General features: G+C 38.6%; 1 protein-coding gene and 2 long non-coding RNA genes across 3 annotated transcripts in view; 1 reads left to right on the top strand and 2 right to left on the bottom strand.

Annotated features, from left to right (window-relative positions):
* LOC103156395 (pro-neuregulin-3, membrane-bound isoform-like) overlaps window positions 1-20,157 on the bottom strand; it is a gene marked incomplete at its 5' end in the record, with an annotated part of 327,874 nt that overhangs the window by 45,843 nt on the left and 261,874 nt on the right. The gene's annotated exons all lie outside the window — the stretch shown is intronic.
* The window catches only part of LOC107833903 (uncharacterized), a 131,998-nt gene that overhangs the window by 21,155 nt on the left and 90,686 nt on the right, over window positions 1-20,157 (bottom strand). The window lies entirely within an intron of this gene.
* LOC107833901 (uncharacterized) lies at window positions 7,612-19,024 on the top strand. The gene is made up of 4 exons (XR_001659679.1): window positions 7,612-8,050; window positions 8,129-9,170; window positions 15,427-15,766; window positions 15,869-19,024. It is a non-coding gene; the product is annotated as an uncharacterized LOC107833901 (long non-coding RNA).

Here is a 20,157-nt window from a genome sequence, read left to right on the forward strand (position 1 = left end):
CCTAGTGAAATTTCATTCTATCATTTTTCTTTCATCACACTACAACATTTTTCATGTCGTCTCCAACTCATCTTGAAAATAAACTTTTATCTATTGTTAAGAAAATACATTTAAAATATGCTATTTTTAAAATTTAACATGTCTTGATTAAAATAGTCTAATTATAGTTTTCAGATTAATAACTTATTCTGCCCTATCAACCTTTATTTTACCTGTAGTTACAACAGATTGTTTGCTAAGATCTTTTGAACTGCCCTTTGTCTGTGTGGAAAACAATCAGGAGAAGTTCCAGTTTTTACACTGATCTGTGAAAAGCCATAAAACAGCAGGAGTCCAGGCCAGAGGAGAGTCTCTGCTTCCACTTTGTTTTTAGACAAAGGGGACAAATGGCTTTTGATCTTGGAAGCAAATTGCAGGGAGTTTCTAACTTTAGAGAGAGTCAGAGACAGCTTCTGGTTGGATGAGCAAAGATACGCCTTATTTGAATAAATTCAAAGACAAAAATACGCCTTTACTATAAAACTTTCTACACAGGAGAAACAAATTAGATTTTCTCTTGCAATTCTCCAAAGACGTCTTTGCACGCCTTTCCTTTTCTTTCTTTCTTCTTCTTTTCCATTTGTCTCAGGTAAATGAATGTATGTATCTGTCGTTCTGCAGTTTCTGTTGTAATTTCATACGTTGTCTTCTATTGGATTAAACTCTGTAATTCTGTGAATTCAACACTCGTTGAAACAACACTGTGTGGTTTCACTTCGGCCCGCCGGGAGAACCTGGGATCCGTGAGAAGAAGATAGAGCCAGAGATTTTCCAAAATTTATTATAACCTACAATCTTCTTCAACACTATCCACCATGTTCTCTCTGTCTTTGTCACCACTATTTCTTGTACAGTAGTGCTTATTTAGTCTTTCCAGCTTAAAATAGACATTGTTTCATTAAGCGAAACTTAATGAAGCAAAAACCCATCTATCTTCTACACTTTTTCTCCCTGTTTGGTCAGAGTGTTCAGCCATTTCCTTCCTCATTCTCTACATTTTAATTTCATAGACTTTCCAAAGTAACATCTTTCACTAATCATCTTTCTGGTCTTGTCTGAGTCAAATATAGCTAATACTGTTAACCTCATTGAAACGTCACTGAAAGGAAAGTTCTTCCATTACTGACAGTAAATGTTGTCTCTGTATAAGATGTTGTGCTGTTTGCTTTTATTTCTTGTAGAAAGGTAAGCATGTATTAGATATCTCTCATGGCTTTTCAAAGTGGTAGTTACCCCTGCTTACTCTTGCTCAAAGTGTAGTTCCACATGATAAAAAGCAAAGCCTCTTTTTCAGCGTTGGCTGCATCTCGTCATGCATGTGCTTTCAGTCTCACTCAGGTCTCTTTGCAGCAACACCCCATCTAATGGAGGTGAGTAGAATTTGGTTTTCCAGTGCCGGCTGAATGGACGGCTGGATAAATGGATTTGTGAATTGCATTTGTTGCATACGTGTCTCTGAGTGAACTGCAACACTTCAACTTTTGCTGCCACTGCTCTCTCACACATGAAGAAATTATTCGTTCACCGCAGCATTTCGCATGTGAACGCCAGGCTTAGGTTGGGAGCGCCGTAAATCAAATTCCATTTGAACGCCTTGCTGTGGCTGTCATCCAAAATAATTTAAATTTCAAAAAGAGGGGTAATTTATGTTTTAAAAACGCTAACATCAGCATCATTCCATAGAATTCTCTGAGCCAATAAGTTTTTTTACTCCAGCTGCAGACTTGCCGCCTGTATGGGCTCTTTACATGGTGAGCAGCATGACTGCACCAACACACAAAGCACTTCTTGCTCCAATCAATTCTGAATGGAACTCGTGTCAGGGAAGGCTTTCCTGTTGATCCAAATCTGTTCTGCTCTTTCATGATTGATGTTTTGCACAGTGAACTGATTGTTGTAGCTGTTTTGAATAAGAAAAAGAAAACTTCAGGAATTTTCAAAAATGTTAACACCTCTGCACATTTATTGAGAATAAAAGCAGCAGCAGGGTATAAATGAAGAATGTCGGCGCACTAAAACTACTGTCAGTAGTTTTGGAGTAGTAATCATCAAAACTTATGTCACCTGCAAATAGATACACTTATTTGGCAAGATATTTACCTACATCTTAAACTTTGAAAAGATAAAATACAAAAATTCTGCCTCTCTAGAATATAATTTATTTCTTTTACTGATTTTCTCAAACAATCAGTAATTTTTAATACTTTATAATTTTGGTAATAAAGTAATTATAAAGATTTTAACGTGCTAAAATTTGAATGCCATATATAATTTTTTTTATATACAGCATTTCCAGCCAGAACCTTTGTATTGTGTTTCTGGTACACCAGTGAATCTGATTCACAACCAACATCTGCATAGAGTTGCCACCTTTCAGAAATCAAAATAAGGGACACCCACCTCGGTGCGTCGTCCTACTCATGGGGTGGGACGTCCACTGCTGTGATAGACATTATTTTATGGCAGTGTTTTTTGTCTTTAAAAGTGATCCACAGAGCAATCATTCATTGGTCAGAGTACCCCAAAAATGTACTCCAATCAGAGTAGTACACTTTACGTTTAACTAAGTGTAAAAAGAATTTGGTAAACTACTGAAGTACTGAGTAACTGATCGTAACACCTGATTTAATATTCAAAATGTATCCTCAGACAGCCAAAAGTATAAAAGTTATGTGAACCTTCTGGTATTTTACAGAGTATTACCAAAATATGAAGGGTTTGTAGTTCCTCTTCTTATCTATTCTGACTATCTGGTATTATACAGCAGCACACTGCGCCACGATGGACACATTTTTATTTTTTAATTGCCTGTATTCATCCTCACTAACATGTTCAGCCTGGGATTTGCATCCTCCCTCTCATGTCTGTACCTGTTACGGCCCCTGGCCTCTTGAGGCTGTGCAGGCTCCCTTTTGTTATGCAGGTTCAGCTGTGAGAGCCCACCTTCCTGATTGGCTGCCTGGAGGCTGTAGGAAAGCAGCTACACCATTGGACCAGCAGAGGATTGTCAAGCCAATCAGACGTTGATGAGGCCCACCTGCACCCTATAAAAGGCTCCTGAATCCATTCCTCTAGTGGGGCAGCTATTTTGAAGAGGTTTTGTGAAGCTGCCTCCTCTTGTTTTTGGTAGTTGCAACTGCTTTAGGCAGGTGTTAAGCCAGCTTGGTCTTTGCCTGTTCCTGTTTGTCCAGTTTAGATACTTTGACTTTGCTCTAGTTAAGTATGAGTTAGAAGCCTGTGTTTGGGAGGCTGTGTGCTTCCCGCAGCCTCCCCTTTGTATGTGTGTTTTTCTTTGCGTTGTTTTCCTTTTGTGGTTTATTTTGAATGACTTGTTTGGACTTTTGTAACTTTAATTTGCACCTGACATTCTTGAGTTTGTTAATCCCTTTTGTTTTGCATTAATTGGGTTAAATTGTATTGTTTTGTGAAACTTTATTTTGTAATAAATCATTTTTACTTTACACTGTCGCTCCGGACACATTTTATGTTACTGCCCCTGGACCCCTAGACCTTGGGGGCATAACGGACCTTTACAAGAGATTTTACTTCTAAGGATGGAGAATCGGGTTGAGGATGTTTTAAAAAGAGGCGGGTTGATACCAGCTCACGGCGGCTGCGTAGTGTCCATCTCTAGGCAACCGTGACAGCCATAAGCAGTGTCGGTCCGTAGCGTTCTGGGGTCCTGTTTAGCTCCCGCAACGAGAACTTAGCTGACCTTAATATTTTGGTCATTATTGTGCTAAAAGGAGTTAGCCAATCAGTGAAGCTATTCAAGCTTCACTGTTGCTAAACATCCGCTATGCCAGGGGTGCCCAAGTCCAGTCCTCGAGAGCTACCATCCTGCAACTTTCAGATGCATCCCTGCTTCAACACACCTGAATCAAATGAATGGCTCGTTATCAGGCCTCTGTAGAGCTGATCCCGGTCTGTTGGAGTAAGGATACTTCTAAAACTTGCAGGATGGTAGCTCTCGAGGACTGGACTTGGGCACCCCTGCGCTATGCTAACATCAGCATCTACAGTCCACATTTCTGAATAATCAGGAGTTCCTGAGACACTTGAAAGCTGAATGTGTAGAATAGCATAGTACCTGTCTGATGGTTGAATAAATAAATAACAGATTAAAAACGAATATCTTTGTCTATTTGTTCAGTAATGGAGCAGCAAAAATAGGTTTTTGAATTGACAATGTTTATTTAGTTAATATATGGTTTTAAATTAGAACGTGATTAATGCAAGTTAATTCATTATATGCCCTGCAATAAACTGTATGTACAACTCCAAATATGTGACAGAACTCTTTGTCTCTTTCTACATTTTCTGAATTGTAATCAGCTGTTCCCAATTGTAAAAACTACAACCTTGTTACCATGGTTTTGCATCCCAACAAGTATCCAAAAGTAAAAAAGAAAGAGCAAAAATCCCTCCGGCTGCAAAGCATCCAAAACCAAAACCATAGTTCAAATATGCAACACCTCTTCCCCCAAAAATAAGAACAAATAGAAAAAGAAGAAATCAGAACCAATGACCATTGGTTTGTTTGGATTTTTTAAAAATACAATCAAACTGATTATGACTAATAACTAATAACATTTCTCTCACCAGAGATAGTGTAGCTTTTCAAAGCTTAACGTATACAGAATATCTCCCAAATCAAGTCACAAAATGCATTATGGTAAAAAATATCAAAGATTAAAAAAACAAACCAAAACAATCATTACAACAATACAAACAGGTAAAAAAAAACATGCCATGTGTTTGATTGCATTAATGCCTACATCTGCATCAGTTGCTTTGTGCTTTTTCGTTTTATTTTTTGCACCTTTCTCAAAGTTGAGAAATTGCATCTTCTCAACTTTGAAAATGCAATTTGATATAACTATAATCCGCTGCAGCTCTGGAAGAAAGTGAAAACGTTTTTAAAAATGACCCCTTTTCAGAAAACAAACTTTGTACGACCTGCTTTATTTCTTCAATGAATCATTATATGAATCATTAAAACTAAACATCAAACATGAATGCATAGCTACGGATCTATATTCATACATATAGACGTGTATTTACGGAAAGACTTTCAAGATGAAATTCACGACAGAAGCAAAAATAATAAGCAGTGTTATTAGGCCCTTCCTCTGTCTCGTACTTCTGTCGCTATGGCAACAGTGTTATATTTGCAGTAATTTACGTAAACTGTGGCAGGTTGTAACGTAGTCCTGTCACCAAGGCTAATAACCTGAACAATGGAGATGATGATGATAATTACCACTCTGTTCTTCTTCTTTAATTTAGCTGTGTAGAAATAACAAGCTAAGTATGGTAAACAGACCTGAAATCACATACAAACAGCTTAGATCAATAAAGCATAAAGCATTCATAACTATTGGGGAAGAGCAGCTCAGCTGATAATCTGAACATCACTCCCTCCACAGTTAGCTTGTTGATAGACACAGAAACTCCCAGATGCTTACAGCTCCTTCTGTAGGGTCACACTGACAGGTTTCCTACAGGATGAAATCTAAAAGTTTCTCAGTCAGTGAGAAGGTTTAAAAAATATATCCAATACTATCACATGAAATGATAAAAACAGTCTGTATAATGTGATCATGTGGAGGTGATCTCAATAAAACTAGTCACATTTATTGACTGTTGCAGTTCATGGCTAGACGTTTATGTCTTCTGACATTTTGACTGACTGGGCCAAAAAAAAAAAAATCCTCTCAATCTTTTTCTATCTGTTTATTTTTAAAATAACTGAAATATATAGTAATGATATTTAATTTTTTGTAAGTTTATCTAATATTTGACAACGTGGATTGAGACACTGAAGGTTTTACAGTTGATTTGAAAGCTGAAGTTGGAGGCTAATTTGTGCTATGCTAACACACTGGAGATTGGAATTACAAGCACCATTTCAGCCAAAGTTTTGAAATCAGGGAACATTTGAAACAGTTGAAAATGTTTATGGGTCTCCACTGAGTAGGCAGGAGTGTGACTTATATCTGTCAAAATGACAGATGACCTTCAGATTTTACCATCTCCGTTTTAAAAAACAGTCAAAGATGGAAAAAATTTGGTTAACTTCACCCGTGATTTTGAAAGAATATGATCTCCAAAATCTGTCATCGACTGGAGTGTATTAGTACAAAACTCTTTGTGGATTTCTGAAGATGAGTTTACCTTTTCAGAAAACCATGCCTCCCTCATTGATATCCAGCATCTTTCCACCTCTAACAGGGATCTCATTTGTTACGGTTTGTCAAGCCTGATAACCCAAAAAATACCCTGGACACTTTGAACCTGCTCTGGAGTCCAGGCCCAGGGATATTTGTTTTCTAACCACCACTCATTATTTCATTCTGGTCCTCCTCCAGACATTTCTTCCCCTCATCTTTTTCTCCACACTTTGAAGGGAAAAACAGCTTGATCTCATTAAAAAAACACAGAAAGATTCCATTTACTCTGCTGATATTTATTCACTGCACACTGTTTACCTTCCTTCTGCTTGCATCTCTTTGCCATAAACAGCCATGAATCTTTTCTTGTTTTCCACACTATATTTTATTCGCTTTTGTTCAGATATTAATACCAGTCTGTCTACAGAGGCCTATGGAGTAGGATCCAGCAGCAGCAGAATACAGATGAGCCAAAGCAGGGATTAGAGGTCAGAAAACAGACAGTGCCTACCAATACTTTCTATTTCATTCTTCATGCTGCTTCCCACCAGCGGGGGAGCATGTCTCCTCTGGTCATTTTTTATTTTATTTTATTTTTTTACCTATTTTCTGAACTGGAAGAAATTTAGCCTTTGAACCCGGTTGCTAAAAACATATTCATCTCCCCTTGTCTTGTGGTGGCCCCATTCAACTGTTCCTAAATTTTTATACATGGCATCCTAGTTTCAGATGAATTATTCAGACACATTTCTCTTTAGCCATCACGACACTTTCATATCACACAGATGTGGGAAAGGAGAAAGAAAAAAAAATCTAAAATGAAAAGTAGCAAAGGGGTGGAACCTGAAAGAGGAAAGCTGATTGGTATCGTTCAGATTTCACGTTCACTGGCTGAAAAGCAACAAGACTGAGCGCCCAGAAAGAATGCCACAATTTAGGTGTAATTTTGAAACCATGCTGGCCTGCAATAGGTGCATAAATGAATCCATTTTCAACAAGAATGGATGTCTAACACAACATGTTAGAGTGTGATCAGGAGTGGAACGATAGTGTTGTCAGGCAGTCAGTAAAAATAGAGATCGGATGGTTTATACAAAGATTTAACAGCATTTGATGAACTTTAGTAGAAATCATGGTCTGTTATGTTTGTACTGTTCCAAAGTCTTGCATGTGTCAAAGAATACACAAAAACATATGAGGTATCCTCAGTCCTTAAGTATGTCTCTTTTTTTATGAATGTGCAATCTGCATTGAAAACAGACTTATGGAATCAGACCAACGCAACTTTTCCACCATTTACACTCTAAGTGTCTCTGTTGGGTTCCTGGGTGTTTTTTCTTTTGTTGTGTTGCTGTTTTTCCTTCCATCCTTTAGGGGGCGCCTGGAGGTTATTCCTGGAGGGCATGGACCGGCAGATCTGAATCACCTGCACCGCATTATCTCATCTAGAGGAGCATAAGAGGAGGAGGCAGCCTACACATCGGTGCCAGAGTGTTTGCCAGGTTTGGTACTTCAGGCCACCTGTTCTACTTTAGTGATTGCTCTCGTCGTGAATTCCTTGTGATATTGTTTTTGTGCCTCCTTCCCAGAAACTCTCCTTGAGACACCGGTGGATTCTACCCACTGGATGGCCAAGAACCCGTTACCTTCTTATTGTGACCAGATCTCCCCGGATCTCCAAGTAGGCTGTTTTCCTTGCTCCTGCCATAGAGAAAACCTGGTCTGATCTTGTCCGCCCTCCAGTGCCGCCCCCCACGTTCAGCAGCAACCCCCCGGCTTCAAGACATTCACCCTGGAACCATCATATCCCTCCCTGGTCCTGATCATCTCCACCAAGAGTAAGTCCGTTTCTATTTTTCCTGCAAGTCATCATTTCCCTCAGCTGATGAACTCCCCATTATTCTCTCATCCTCTAGTCACAGTCCAGAAGCGCTGATCCAACCCTGGACCTGATTGCCTTTTTGATTATTGCCTTCTTTATATCATTTTACTGATTTCCCTTGTACCGTGGGTATTCTTGCATGTGGGTCAGAAGATTAAAACCCAACATGACAGTCTCATTCTTGCTGTTCTCCATTCTTTGATGGACTGTAGAGAGCAGTGTTGGGCACCTATGGCAAACATACAACACTACACAACGTGTCTGGAATTAATAAATACAGTTATTAGAAACATGGCAAATCTAAGGGCAATGATGACTTTATGGGCAGAATCATGAAGAAGCCTGTGTGTGATCCTCCACTAAGGAGTTGTTGCTCATCCGCCATGTTTCTCTGTAGTCACTGAATGTTGAAATGTACAAATATTTGGACATGGCTGTGAAAATACGTAATTTTTCACGTGGTGAATGACAAAGTTAAGAGAGAGAAGGAAAAATAAAAGAATTTTGGGAATCTGCCTCTACACTTGCAGAAAGAGAAGACCAAACAAAACGGAGAACAAGGGAAACCATAGCAACAAAACAACATATGTTTATGTATTCAGTGACAAGCACAGCCCAAGTCAGTATGTTTGAACACCTTGTCCATACTTGAGTGAACACCTGTGTTGTACTCATAGTTATGGTTCATGGTTTGTAATTCCAAGCATCAGACTAACTTTATTGTTTCAATTACAAAAAGGTTCCAGTCATAAGAGGGAAAAAGACGTAATTTTGCACGTTTACTAGCTTTCCATGTCATGTAGTAGACGTAGACAGCAGAGTGGTGACTGCTTCCTGCTATCTGGCCCCGAGTCAGGTGTGCCAACAGGAAGGAGAGGTGTAATGTTATTCTGACACAGTGACTGGGGTCAGTCAAAGGCCGCATTAGATGAGATGCATCTGCTCAGCTCTCATGGTCAGTCAGTGCTGAAGGGTGAAGGCCTTGGGACTGTCCAAGACAAGGACGAGTTAAGGATTAATACTGAACAGCTACCAATCACAAACCTCAGTACAAAGCTGCACTTTTCCTTGCAAAGGTAATCAGACACTTTAAACTTTTCCATGTTTTGATAAGTTACAACTAGAACTTGTTTTATTGGGATTTTATGTGATAGACTGACACAAAGTAGTTGCAGAACAGTAAAGAGGAATTTCTCCTGCCGTTATGTCTTCATCAGTTCTGAACTTTTTGCAACTCCAAAACACTAATCATAAACATTAGTTTCACTATCACTAAAGCACTACACCAACACAGTATTTAATGGAAGCAAATGCTAAATTTCATTCAAATTATTTCTGCTCTTGAAAGACTACAACCCCTGAGCATGTTCTATAATGTTTATAGATAGTGTATTTATGTTTGTGTTCTCTACTGTCTGTGTTTTTGTTCTCATATGTTTCTTGGCTGAAATAAAGGAATAAAAGAAAACAGGAAGAGGAAACAGTTCTGTATAAACAGTCTTCAACCACAAAATAAGAGCATTAATATAAATATCCAACAAGTTAACTAAGCAGTCAATAACCAAAACTTTATCAATCAATCAAATTTTGTTTGTATAGCATATTTCAGCAGCAAGGCATTTCGTCAATTAGACGTTCATATATATATATATATACACACACACTATTCCTTCTATGTGTGCTTTGGATTTTCTGTGCTGATGAATTTTTTTGCAAAGCAATAAAAGCTGGGTAGCTCTTGCAAAATGGAGCTGCATTTCAACATGTGGTGTCAACATTGCACCATTCTTGTGGTGCAATGTTGACACCACAAGAAGCCATGAGACCTAAATTCTGAACATCATGGCATGGAGTGCATCCCAGTTTTCCATGTCTGGCGCCTCCTCACCCTGACTCTCACACTGACAGGAGGAACCTCAGAGCTCTGTTAGGTTAAAGCTCATCTTCTGAAGTTGGGATATTTTTCCTCCAACAGAATCCAGAGGAATCACCTCAAACTAGATGTTGGACTGGATTTTATTTCACTGTCATTTGTGAATGTTAGAGCCTCATTTTCAACACTGGAGCTATAAAGGCTGAAAAAGTCTCAACATCAATATTTCCACTAAATAAGAGGCAAAACAATAAAGAATAATTTATTAGAGGAAAAGCCTCTCAGACTCTGAGCTCAAAGCAAGATGCCAGAGAGCACCAAACTATTTTTATTTAATATCAGACAATGAATTTAATGTCACATAATTCAAAGCCATTTGTTTGTTAAATACTTAAACATATAACCCGAACCCAATCAACTCAAAACCACTCCCACCTTTTTATTTTCAGTCTCTCTTTGTCATTTAAACACACCCATTGCCGTGGCAACCGCAGTTACTTTAAAAACATAACATGCAGTCCGTTACGATATTATCTTTTTCAGGCTTGATATTTATTTGGCGATTATTAATAAGCGTTTTCATGAACACAGCGGTGGTTGATCAGTTAATTTTAAACTCCTGCTCTGCTCGTTATTTTGGTAATGGAACGAAACGCACAGAATTTTGCGCAACATCTTGTTGAAACAATAATCACTGAGATTATTATTGTTGTTGGGTCATTAATTTGAACACGTTTTGTTGATTTTTTATGCTGTTATTTAATAAAGTTATGAACATTTTGATAAGCCAATCAGAGGAGGACGTGCTGGTCTCAGCCTCCTTCAGTTTGTCACCTAATGCCCAGATCGACTCAAAACCTTCCGCGATCGACATGTTGCACCTCTGCTCTCTAGCAAAGCACGAACAGTTCAGAAACAATATGAAATGGGGGGAAAAAAGCTATTTATTAACTGATTAAGTTGTGTTTTAGATTGTTCTTGGAAAAACTAATCAGTCACGGCTGCACAGTGAACCCAATGATTCTTTACAGCAGACAGCCGCTCCCCTCTCTTGCAGGTACTGCGTACCCCGCTAAATCTTTAAGAGGTACGCAGTACCCGGCCGTATACTGGTATACGTATACCCGTATACGTATACGATATACGTAAAGTAGGTATACCCGCCTACTTTCACCCCTGCCCGCATCCCTTTACACTTCTAAGAGAGGGGGACGACACCTGCAGCCCTTTAACACAATTGTCCAACTTTATTTAACAAAAATGTTACTAAAAAGGCAAGTAAGTTAGCATTTATGACAAGCTAAGTGCGCTAAACGATTTCAAAGTTAGCAGAAGCACAGAAGCCCTAAACAAAGAACATGGGAGAAAAACTTCAGGAGATGCTAAAGCCACCAGTGACACCTAGCAATGCCTAGTTACAGTACTTTGAAGGATTGCCATTTTGGCAAACATTTACTTTCATTTAACACTCATGAGGTTTACATAATATAATGCTTAATTATAGTGCTTCCTTTTTTATATTTTAATTAATAGTTTAAATGCTATTCAACAGCAGTTTACCTTCTTTTTAAAAATGTCTCAAGATTTTATTTGTCTTTCCATTTTTGATCAGATGTCTGAAATATGTCTTAATGTTTTTCCTCATTTAACTAAAAACAAATCCTAACACAGACTCAGGATAGGATAATCAGTCTGGTCTGTGGGGAAGAAGAATGGGGAATTTTGTCCGGCCGGTTGACATTACTCTTGTGATGTGCTAAGGGATTAAAAACTTACAAATGAGTTTAAAAGGAAAGATTAAAATGTCCATTGAAGGTTTAGGAGGTATGCAGGCATCCTAACTAAAATGGTTGTCTGACCTTTCAACTTAATCAAAATACAAGTATTCCTTTAGTGGCTCCTGGAGGGGAGGGACTGTCTATAAAAATTAGTATAAAATAGCAACTCATTTCTGATCTAAAAATACAGTGAAATGCAAATCCCACTTCATAATGCATTGCTTCATTTAATGACAAAAGGCTCGAAACGCTTTTTGCTTTGCTTTACAAGCACCTCGGTGTAATTTCATGACCCATGTGTTTCCCCAACTACTACTTTTGTTTCTTCTTTGTAATTAAGGCCCATGTTTTATAGATGTCTTGCTGTTTTGTAATTAGAGTCTCTGCATTATAGATGTCTGCAGAACTACATGGGAAGGAAGACATGTGACGCAAGTCTTGCACTTTTGTTTTTTCACCTCTAAAATGGAGAGTGCGCCCACAGAGCGGCGCGGGCCGAGGTCTGCACCGCTCCATCCTGGAGCTATGCATTATTGAGTGTTGTCCTCGGCAGGGGGTTGCAACACACATCCTTACAGCACCATCCGAGAAGATGGGAGTGAGGCCTTGCCAGGCAGCGGTGCGCGTCTCATCTGATGTACTGCTACAGCCTTATAAATTAGTCTGACATCAATGGGAGAGAAAGGAGAGAACTACCGCATAGAGACAAAAATGGCCTCACTTAGCAACACGCACCCATCCGTCCATCCATCCATCCATCTGTCCGTCTGTCTATACCCAGATGAAATTGTGCCTAGTAGGAAAACTGAACTTTTATTACTAATTTGTCTGATTTTACAATACCTGATGGCAGTTATGCAACAAGAAGGAATAAATGATGACACTGAATCAAAGGGTGAACCCACAGCAGCTCTGTTACTAATCTCTGGTTCATTTGCCTAGAACAGGGGTGGGCAATCCTGGTCCTCGAGGGACGGTGTCCTGCAACTCTTAGATGTCTCTCTGGTCCAACACACTTGAAACCAACAGCTGAATCACCTCCTAAGTGCAGTCAAGTTCTCCAGAGTCCTGCTAACAACCTCATTATTTGACTCAGGTGTGTTGAAGTTGAGACACATCTAAAAGTTGCAGGAGACCGGCCCTCCAGGCCTGGAGTTGCCCACCCCTGGCCTAGAAGGTCCAGTTTGTTTGTGGAAATGCAAATGTGCAATTGAACTTTGATTTGGACTAAAAAAGTGAACTCCACGTCTGTGTCCGCCTACAAACCTCAGCCTTGGTTTGGTTGAAGTGAACTCCAGAGTGGTTTGAATGGTTTTTATGAATGTCAGGCGGACTAGAGACCTCTCCAAGAGCAGGAAGCGAACTATAGCGCAGGGCATTCTGGGTAAATAAATCCAAAGCAACCACGTGAAACTAGCGCTAGCCATTTAAATAGCTTGTGTTGTTTTACCAAAGATGAACAAAATCCTACAACAGAATCAGAAAATATGACACTCCATTTTTTCCCATTTCACAAAAAAGGAAGTTGCGCTCAGTGTCTTGTTCAGAGGTTTTTCATTCGTTAGCGCCACCACAGGCAATGGGGTGAACAGGTTGCTCAAAGGCTTTGGTTCTTTGGTTCCGTCTGGTTCTCTGGCATAGTCCACACAGCCAGATATCTGGGAAAACTGATAAATGTTTTTATTTTGGCCTTCCATACACATGAAAACTCATATCATTTAAGAACTATTTATAAAAACTCTGACCAAAGTGTAGATTTGAGAAAACTCTGTATTTGTGTTTGAGAGTGCACATGGAGCAGAGATATGGGGTTCCGCATAGCATGATCTGCAACAAATAATGCGCCAACATATCCACACATTGGTTTTGTGGATATATTCTCAATTCCCAGTTGATATCATCTTGAGTTTAATCTTTACACAAATTAACCTCCTGGTGCCATGCCTCATTTTTAACTAGAAGTCATGGTTGTTTAGAAGCAATCTGATTGGCTGACGGGTTTTAGCTGTGTGCTACACAGCCCTCTAGGGTTTAGGCATGTTTAAAACAACGCTCTGAGGTATATATGAACAACATGGCAGAGATCTTCGTTTTTATAAAGACCAAGCTACTGATATTTTTACTTCAGTTACAAACCATTATGTAATGAACTCACACACTTGCACACAACCACAATGGCTTCTTTGCATGTTGTTAATCCTAATCATCTTGACCCAAATAGAAGCAAGCATGGATTAAATGCACCTGCTAAACAGATGAAAGCGAAACAGATATGACTCGGCGCTTAGGAAAGATGAGACAGTGGCCAAACGGCCCTCATTACATGTGCCTGCTGACATTATGGCCAGTATGGAGTGGCTCTTTTGCTTCAGTAATGCTGATCAATATCGCTCTCTTCTAAATGCAACAATTACACCTGAGCTTTAAAATAAAAAGCCGAGGTAGCTTTTCTACAGCAAGGAGGGGAAAAACATAAATCAATGCCTGAAGCTGAGGGTTTTGGGGTTGAGGGGGTAAGGGAGGGTCCAGTTTGCCATGGAGTCTGGTTTCATGTATTGACGGTCGAATGGATCGGCGTTTCCCTTCAGCCCTTTGTTTTGCATAGAGCTGAACGGAGGGGCCTTCCTTCATTCAATGAAGCTGCTTTGTACTTCAGCTTTTTCTGTCTGTTGCACCACTGGCCTAATTTCAAGCGACTGCCCATTGATTTGTGTTTACCATGTTAATAAGATGCTAGGCTCTTTAGGCTAGAAAACCAGTAAATACTTTTACTTGTGTGGCCGTTCGATAAATACTGTTGGGGGGGGGAAAAAAGCTCTAAGCACTGACTGATGGGATATTGGAAAGGAACATAAAACACAGAAGAGAAATTTCACTAACAAACCTCAATCAATTTGATAAGCAAATTGATTGAGTGACAGGCAGGCTTATGACAGGGTGGCCCACGAAAAAATAGCCCACGTTACTATAGTATTACTGGCGGCCTTCCGTAAAGAAAGAAAGAACTTGAAATGCCAAAGTCTTTACTCACTCTTTACAGAAAGTGCTGGAAATGATCCTCTTGTGAGTCAATGCAGTTTTGGGCGCACCTTAACATATTGTCATCTATGCAACACAACTCTGGGGCATCGATGCTCTGAATTGCATTACGAATATTGTATTTCAACTGCTGTAAAGTTCTGAGGTTATTAGCTTTTTCCTTCAAATTGCTCCACAGATAAAAGTCGCAAGTTGTTAAGTCCGGTGATTTTGGTGGCCACTCTGGCAGGAAGGCAGGATACTTTTTCATGGGCCACCCACAAAAAAGAATAATTTTCCTTGCATTTGTAAAAGCAAGGAATTCTCACATTTCTTAACAAATACATTTCTTGTATTTGTCAAAAAAGTGTATGTATTCTTGTCTTTCCTTCTACATACGTTTTCATTTAAAAATGTGTATAATTTCATTTACCTTTTCTTTATACATGCTTTTATTTTTACTTATGACAGTTTTGATTCTAAAAAACGAACATAAAAACGAAGGATATTATTTCTATAATTTCAGTATGTTTTAGTTAATCTGATAAACTGGTGATGTAGTCCAGTTAGTTATAGTTTTCCCTCATTATTACGGTTTTTTATTGATTTCAGTTAACAAAAATGTTTTCCTAATTTCCATTTTGGGCATTTTGTTGTTTTTAGTTAACTGCAACAGTCTAGACAACAAGGATAAAAAAGAAAACCCAGATGTACTGGCATCTCTCCAGAAGCCTTAACAAACAGAGAGGGTAGAAAGTAAGCGAGGACAATGCGGCGAAGCGGCAGAGGGAGAAGCCGGGCTCAGAGTCTATTTCACATCACACTGCTGTCAGAACAAAAGCCTAATGGAACATCCCCACTCTGGACTGGAAGGGTCTGAGCAGATCTGACAGCCTGGGAGAGCTGCACCTTGTCTGCAAACTCAAACACACTCCCTAGCTTGTCTCCCATTTCACTGCATATACAGGTAAAAACGGAAACCCAGCTGGACCGCGAGCGTCGGGTAAGTCTAACAAACTCTGGACTTAGTGTTTTATTTTTATCTGAGATTTCCATTTTGTTTACACTTTTTTTTTCCTTTTTTATTCTTGTGAATTACCAATAGTGCTTAAGGTTTTCCTGCTGACACATTGAAGTCGTAATCCGTGTAATGACTGGCGAAGGTTTGGGCCGGGTTAATAGAGCTGAGATGCAACCAGATGGCAGAAAGAAATGAGATGTAAAATCATCACAGCAGCTTTGAAAGTCAGCTCTGCTACCAAATAAACCACTGGTATGGATGATAAAGCAACAAAGCCCTTGCAGTGGTTCCAGCTCTCTTCGTTCCCCCTCATATATTTTTTCACGTTTTGTCACGTAAAAACTGGAAACTTTGATATTTTCTGTTCTCCCTTGAGTTTCTGCTAAAACTACAGCTGCAACTCTTTAGGGATTGTTCTTACCAGCTGTGCATGTTTTGCATTTTGTCACTTGCTTACAAAATGTCCTCACAGTATGATGCCACCACAGGGATCACCTGCAGTGTTAGTTTTCTTCTAACATAAAGGCATAAAGGTTAGCGTTAAACTTTCAGCAGATATTTACCTTATTTTTAGTAAACAAGGTTTTGAATTCAGATGCAAGCCACACTTTTCAGATTTTCTTGTCCCCCATCACAGTTACTGACATTTAGTGTTGTAGCTCAACAATATCCCCAATTGTTCATCGTTGATTGTTCATCATCAGTAATGCTGATGCAGTGATAACCTTTGTGAAAACTGGATGGGATGTAGATGTTGGTTTATGTTACCATTAATTGCTTCCACTGGGAATTCCAGGTTGGCTCTGTTATGAAACTCCCTAATAACAGATCTGCGTTCTACAGCAACGGTCCGGAGTTTTTAAACCTGATGCCAACATCCAAACCCATCTTTTCGTTGTCTCCCAAACCTGCATTTTTCTGTTCACCCAACACTGGGAGCTCCCTTTCCACCATGACCCTCTCCGCTGGCACTCTGTCTCTGCTTTTTACATTCACACCCAAAGTGCACTTAAGCACCGCTCCAAGTGGCTTGATCCAGAATTTTTTTTATTTTTTTTAAGCTCAGTAATTCAATGAAATAGAATCAAGGTGGGACACTAAAATGAAGTGGCATTGAAAGCTGAAGCAAACCTCCGAAACACTGCAACTGGAAGCGAAACAGTTCCAGCTTTCAGTGGAGGTTGGTGGATAATTAGACATAAAATAGGCCTGTGGAAAAGTGCTAGAGCTACAGATGTAGGTTTCTTTTTTTAATGTTTTTTTTTAATAATAAGAGCAGTGAGCCATGTAACAGAAGAAAAAAAAAAAGCTTTTAATTTGCATGAATTTATCTGTTAAATCAGCATGGGAACATAATTTATAAAAACTCTGTGTGCTAATAGAAAAGAAGCACACCTGCGCCTATTAGCTAGCTGGAGGCATACTTGTTGACATACATGCCCTGTGGTCTGCACAGAGGCAGCTGAATGCTAAAATGCAAAGCCACATTGATATTCATGCGCTAATGTTACCTCTGGCCACTGCTTCCAACAAGTCCCAGTTTCACTTCACTCAAACATTTTTCCAAATGCTTCAGCATTTACTGACAATCTCTTTACACAATAAAGGTTGAGACACAACCCTAATAAATAAAAGAAGCAGTTAAATGAAGTTTATCTGAGGGTCTTTAATTAATTGCAATTATTTGCATTTTAATCTATAGCAATATACATTTTACAAAATAAGCAGCATTCTGTATTCAAAGCCCTTTATACTGCTGGGTTACTGAATAAACAGACATGAGAGCTTCCTCTGTGTGTAGTGTGAACTCTTCAGCTGAGGCTCAAAGCTCAGTCAGACCAACAGCAACACGGCTGAAACACACTATAACACACTGCTTTAATGCTTGATGGTAAAAAGTAGAACATTTAAACAATAGCTTTGTATTTTATGAAGCAGGACATCACCTCTTTATGTAAATTTTGTTGGCACACAGAAGTCATGCAAATCTTGCAAACTGAATGATCAGATCAGTTAAACAGAGAGGAGGCAAGCTAGCATTGCCTTAGCATCTCAGGATATTCCAGTTATTTTTCTGAATGACGATCCTAACCATAATGAATTGTAGCTGTGGTCTTATTTATGTTGCCCAAAGTATCCTGCCAAGACACTGTCAGGGTTATTAGATATAACAGATAAGATGTGATAAATGTTTTGATATGTCCGAAAAGAGAAAATGTTTTTTTTTATGGTTCTACAATAATTAAACCTACAGTGTAGAATAATCATGCCTTCTTAAATACTGTTTGTATAGAAAATTTAATGTTTGCAGGTGCACTGTGGGAAATGGTAACAACCTATTTTTACATTTTACACTTGTTATGTGGCTCCCAGTAGGACACAGAGGAAACAGATGTTCATTCTCATTAAAAATGTCTCAGCCCTCTTGGGTAGAACAGATTTAGTCACAAGTCCCTCATTCGGAACAGCAGCTTATCATTACAGTCCGACTTGTTAACATGAAGTTGTCTTTGTTCCTGTGGAGCTGGCATTTATTTACTGCAAAGTTTGATTCAGTAAATGTTCACAATGTCCTTAGATTCATGTGTTGTTTCGGACTTGTTTATTGGACTTTGTGGAACTACATGAAGTAAAGATGACAAGACACCCGTGTGGTTGGTAGATTTTACTTGGTGTCAGATTAAAACAATGTTAAAGAAATTTGTGTCACCAGTATATATTTGTTCAAAAACAATCTTTGCTATCCACTTACTAACATGCACAACACTAGGGAACTTTATGTTTATGTCTGATTTTCTTTTTTTTAAAGACAGTCTTATGTTTTATTCACAGCAATACATGAATAAAAACATAATTTATTGAGAAAAGCATCCCTTTTCAGTAAATGAGACCATGCTAATAGTCTTGATAAAACATTGCTATTGGTTAGTTAACATGCGATGAAAAAGAGCTGGCAAAATTACAGAGTTCCAGAATCTATGTGAGGAATGTGACGGTAGTGTTTATCAGAGCCAGTCAAAGATTCTTTGGAGCCCCGGGCAGAATTTAATTGGAGGCCCCATTTCTAATTCAGCTCATTACAAAAACTAGCTGAAATTCTTTAGTTACTAATTTTATACCATTTCATAGTTTGTGTACAGTATAATCAAGTTATTCCATAGTTATTCCATAGATAAGATATAAGCAAAAGTTGGAACTAAATGAAAATATGGCAAATGCACAAAGTTTAAAGGTAATTTAGTGAGCTCACCTGAAATTTCTGATCAATTTCATAATATTCTCTATATATTTACATTACATTGTGGCCCTTCTCTTCTTTTCTGCTCCCCTTTATGGGTTTGGATAAATGGCTTGAAAAATGTTGACCTGATCCAAAATGACTTTAATTTACTTTCAATGTACAGAACTTTGAAGAAATCACCAGGCATCTTGCTTTTATCCTTTGAAACTGTCATAGAATTATTTACTAAATTATTAAGCAAAACACACAAGCAGTCGATTTAATTTATCATTTATTCACTAGGTTGTTTGCTGGCTGGTTCAATACAAAACAACTGGAAGGGTCTGACCTAACCAGCAGGTCTAACCCCAAGCCAAAATTGACTTTCAAATTGTTCAACCCATGATATTTAATAAATAATTAACAGTTATTTACTGGTAAAGATGAGGCTTTTCCCCTTATTTACTCAGTTGGTGTTGAAAACATGACCAGAGTACACCACTTCAATCTGTACTACAGGAAGCTGTGCCTGTTAAAGAGGTTACAGAGACTGTGCGCACAATGTGACCCATTTAAAAAAATATCAATTATTCATTATTTTGAGGCAAAGTTTAAAACAGGCTTCTTTCTATGAACTATAAATGTGAAATGTTTACATCTGGATTCTCTTCTACAGCCAAAACCAAATATTTACATACACCTTTTTAAAAGACATATTTTTGTCAGCGTCTTGCATTAAATCTGACTATATAGTATTTCTTTTTTTTTTTAGATTCCTATTTCCTTTCTTCAAATTGGTCCATTCTTCCCAGCAAAATGAGTGTAAGTGAGTCAGGTTTGTCACACACACTTTTTCAGTTTTGTAAGTTACACTTACCAAAGACACACTCAGAAAAGCTAGCTAGCTCGTACGGCTTCATTAGCAGCTAGTTAGCGATAGCCTCAAGCACCTCGAGTCAGAATGGAATGAAGTTGTCTGCATGCTACTCAGATTTTTGCCGGACAGAAAAGTCCCATGAGAAAAATAAACTACACAGAATATACCAGATTAAATAGTCCTGCCACGACAAAATGTAAGACCTGTGATTAACGTATTTAAAGACTTACATATTTTCCAAAGTCTTTAAGATAAATTAAGGCCTTCATTTTAGAT

This window comes from Poecilia formosa, unplaced genomic scaffold (assembly GCF_000485575.1).
Source record: "Poecilia formosa unplaced genomic scaffold, Poecilia_formosa-5.1.2 Scaffold478, whole genome shotgun sequence".
Taxonomy (NCBI): Eukaryota; Metazoa; Chordata; class Actinopteri; order Cyprinodontiformes; family Poeciliidae; genus Poecilia; species Poecilia formosa.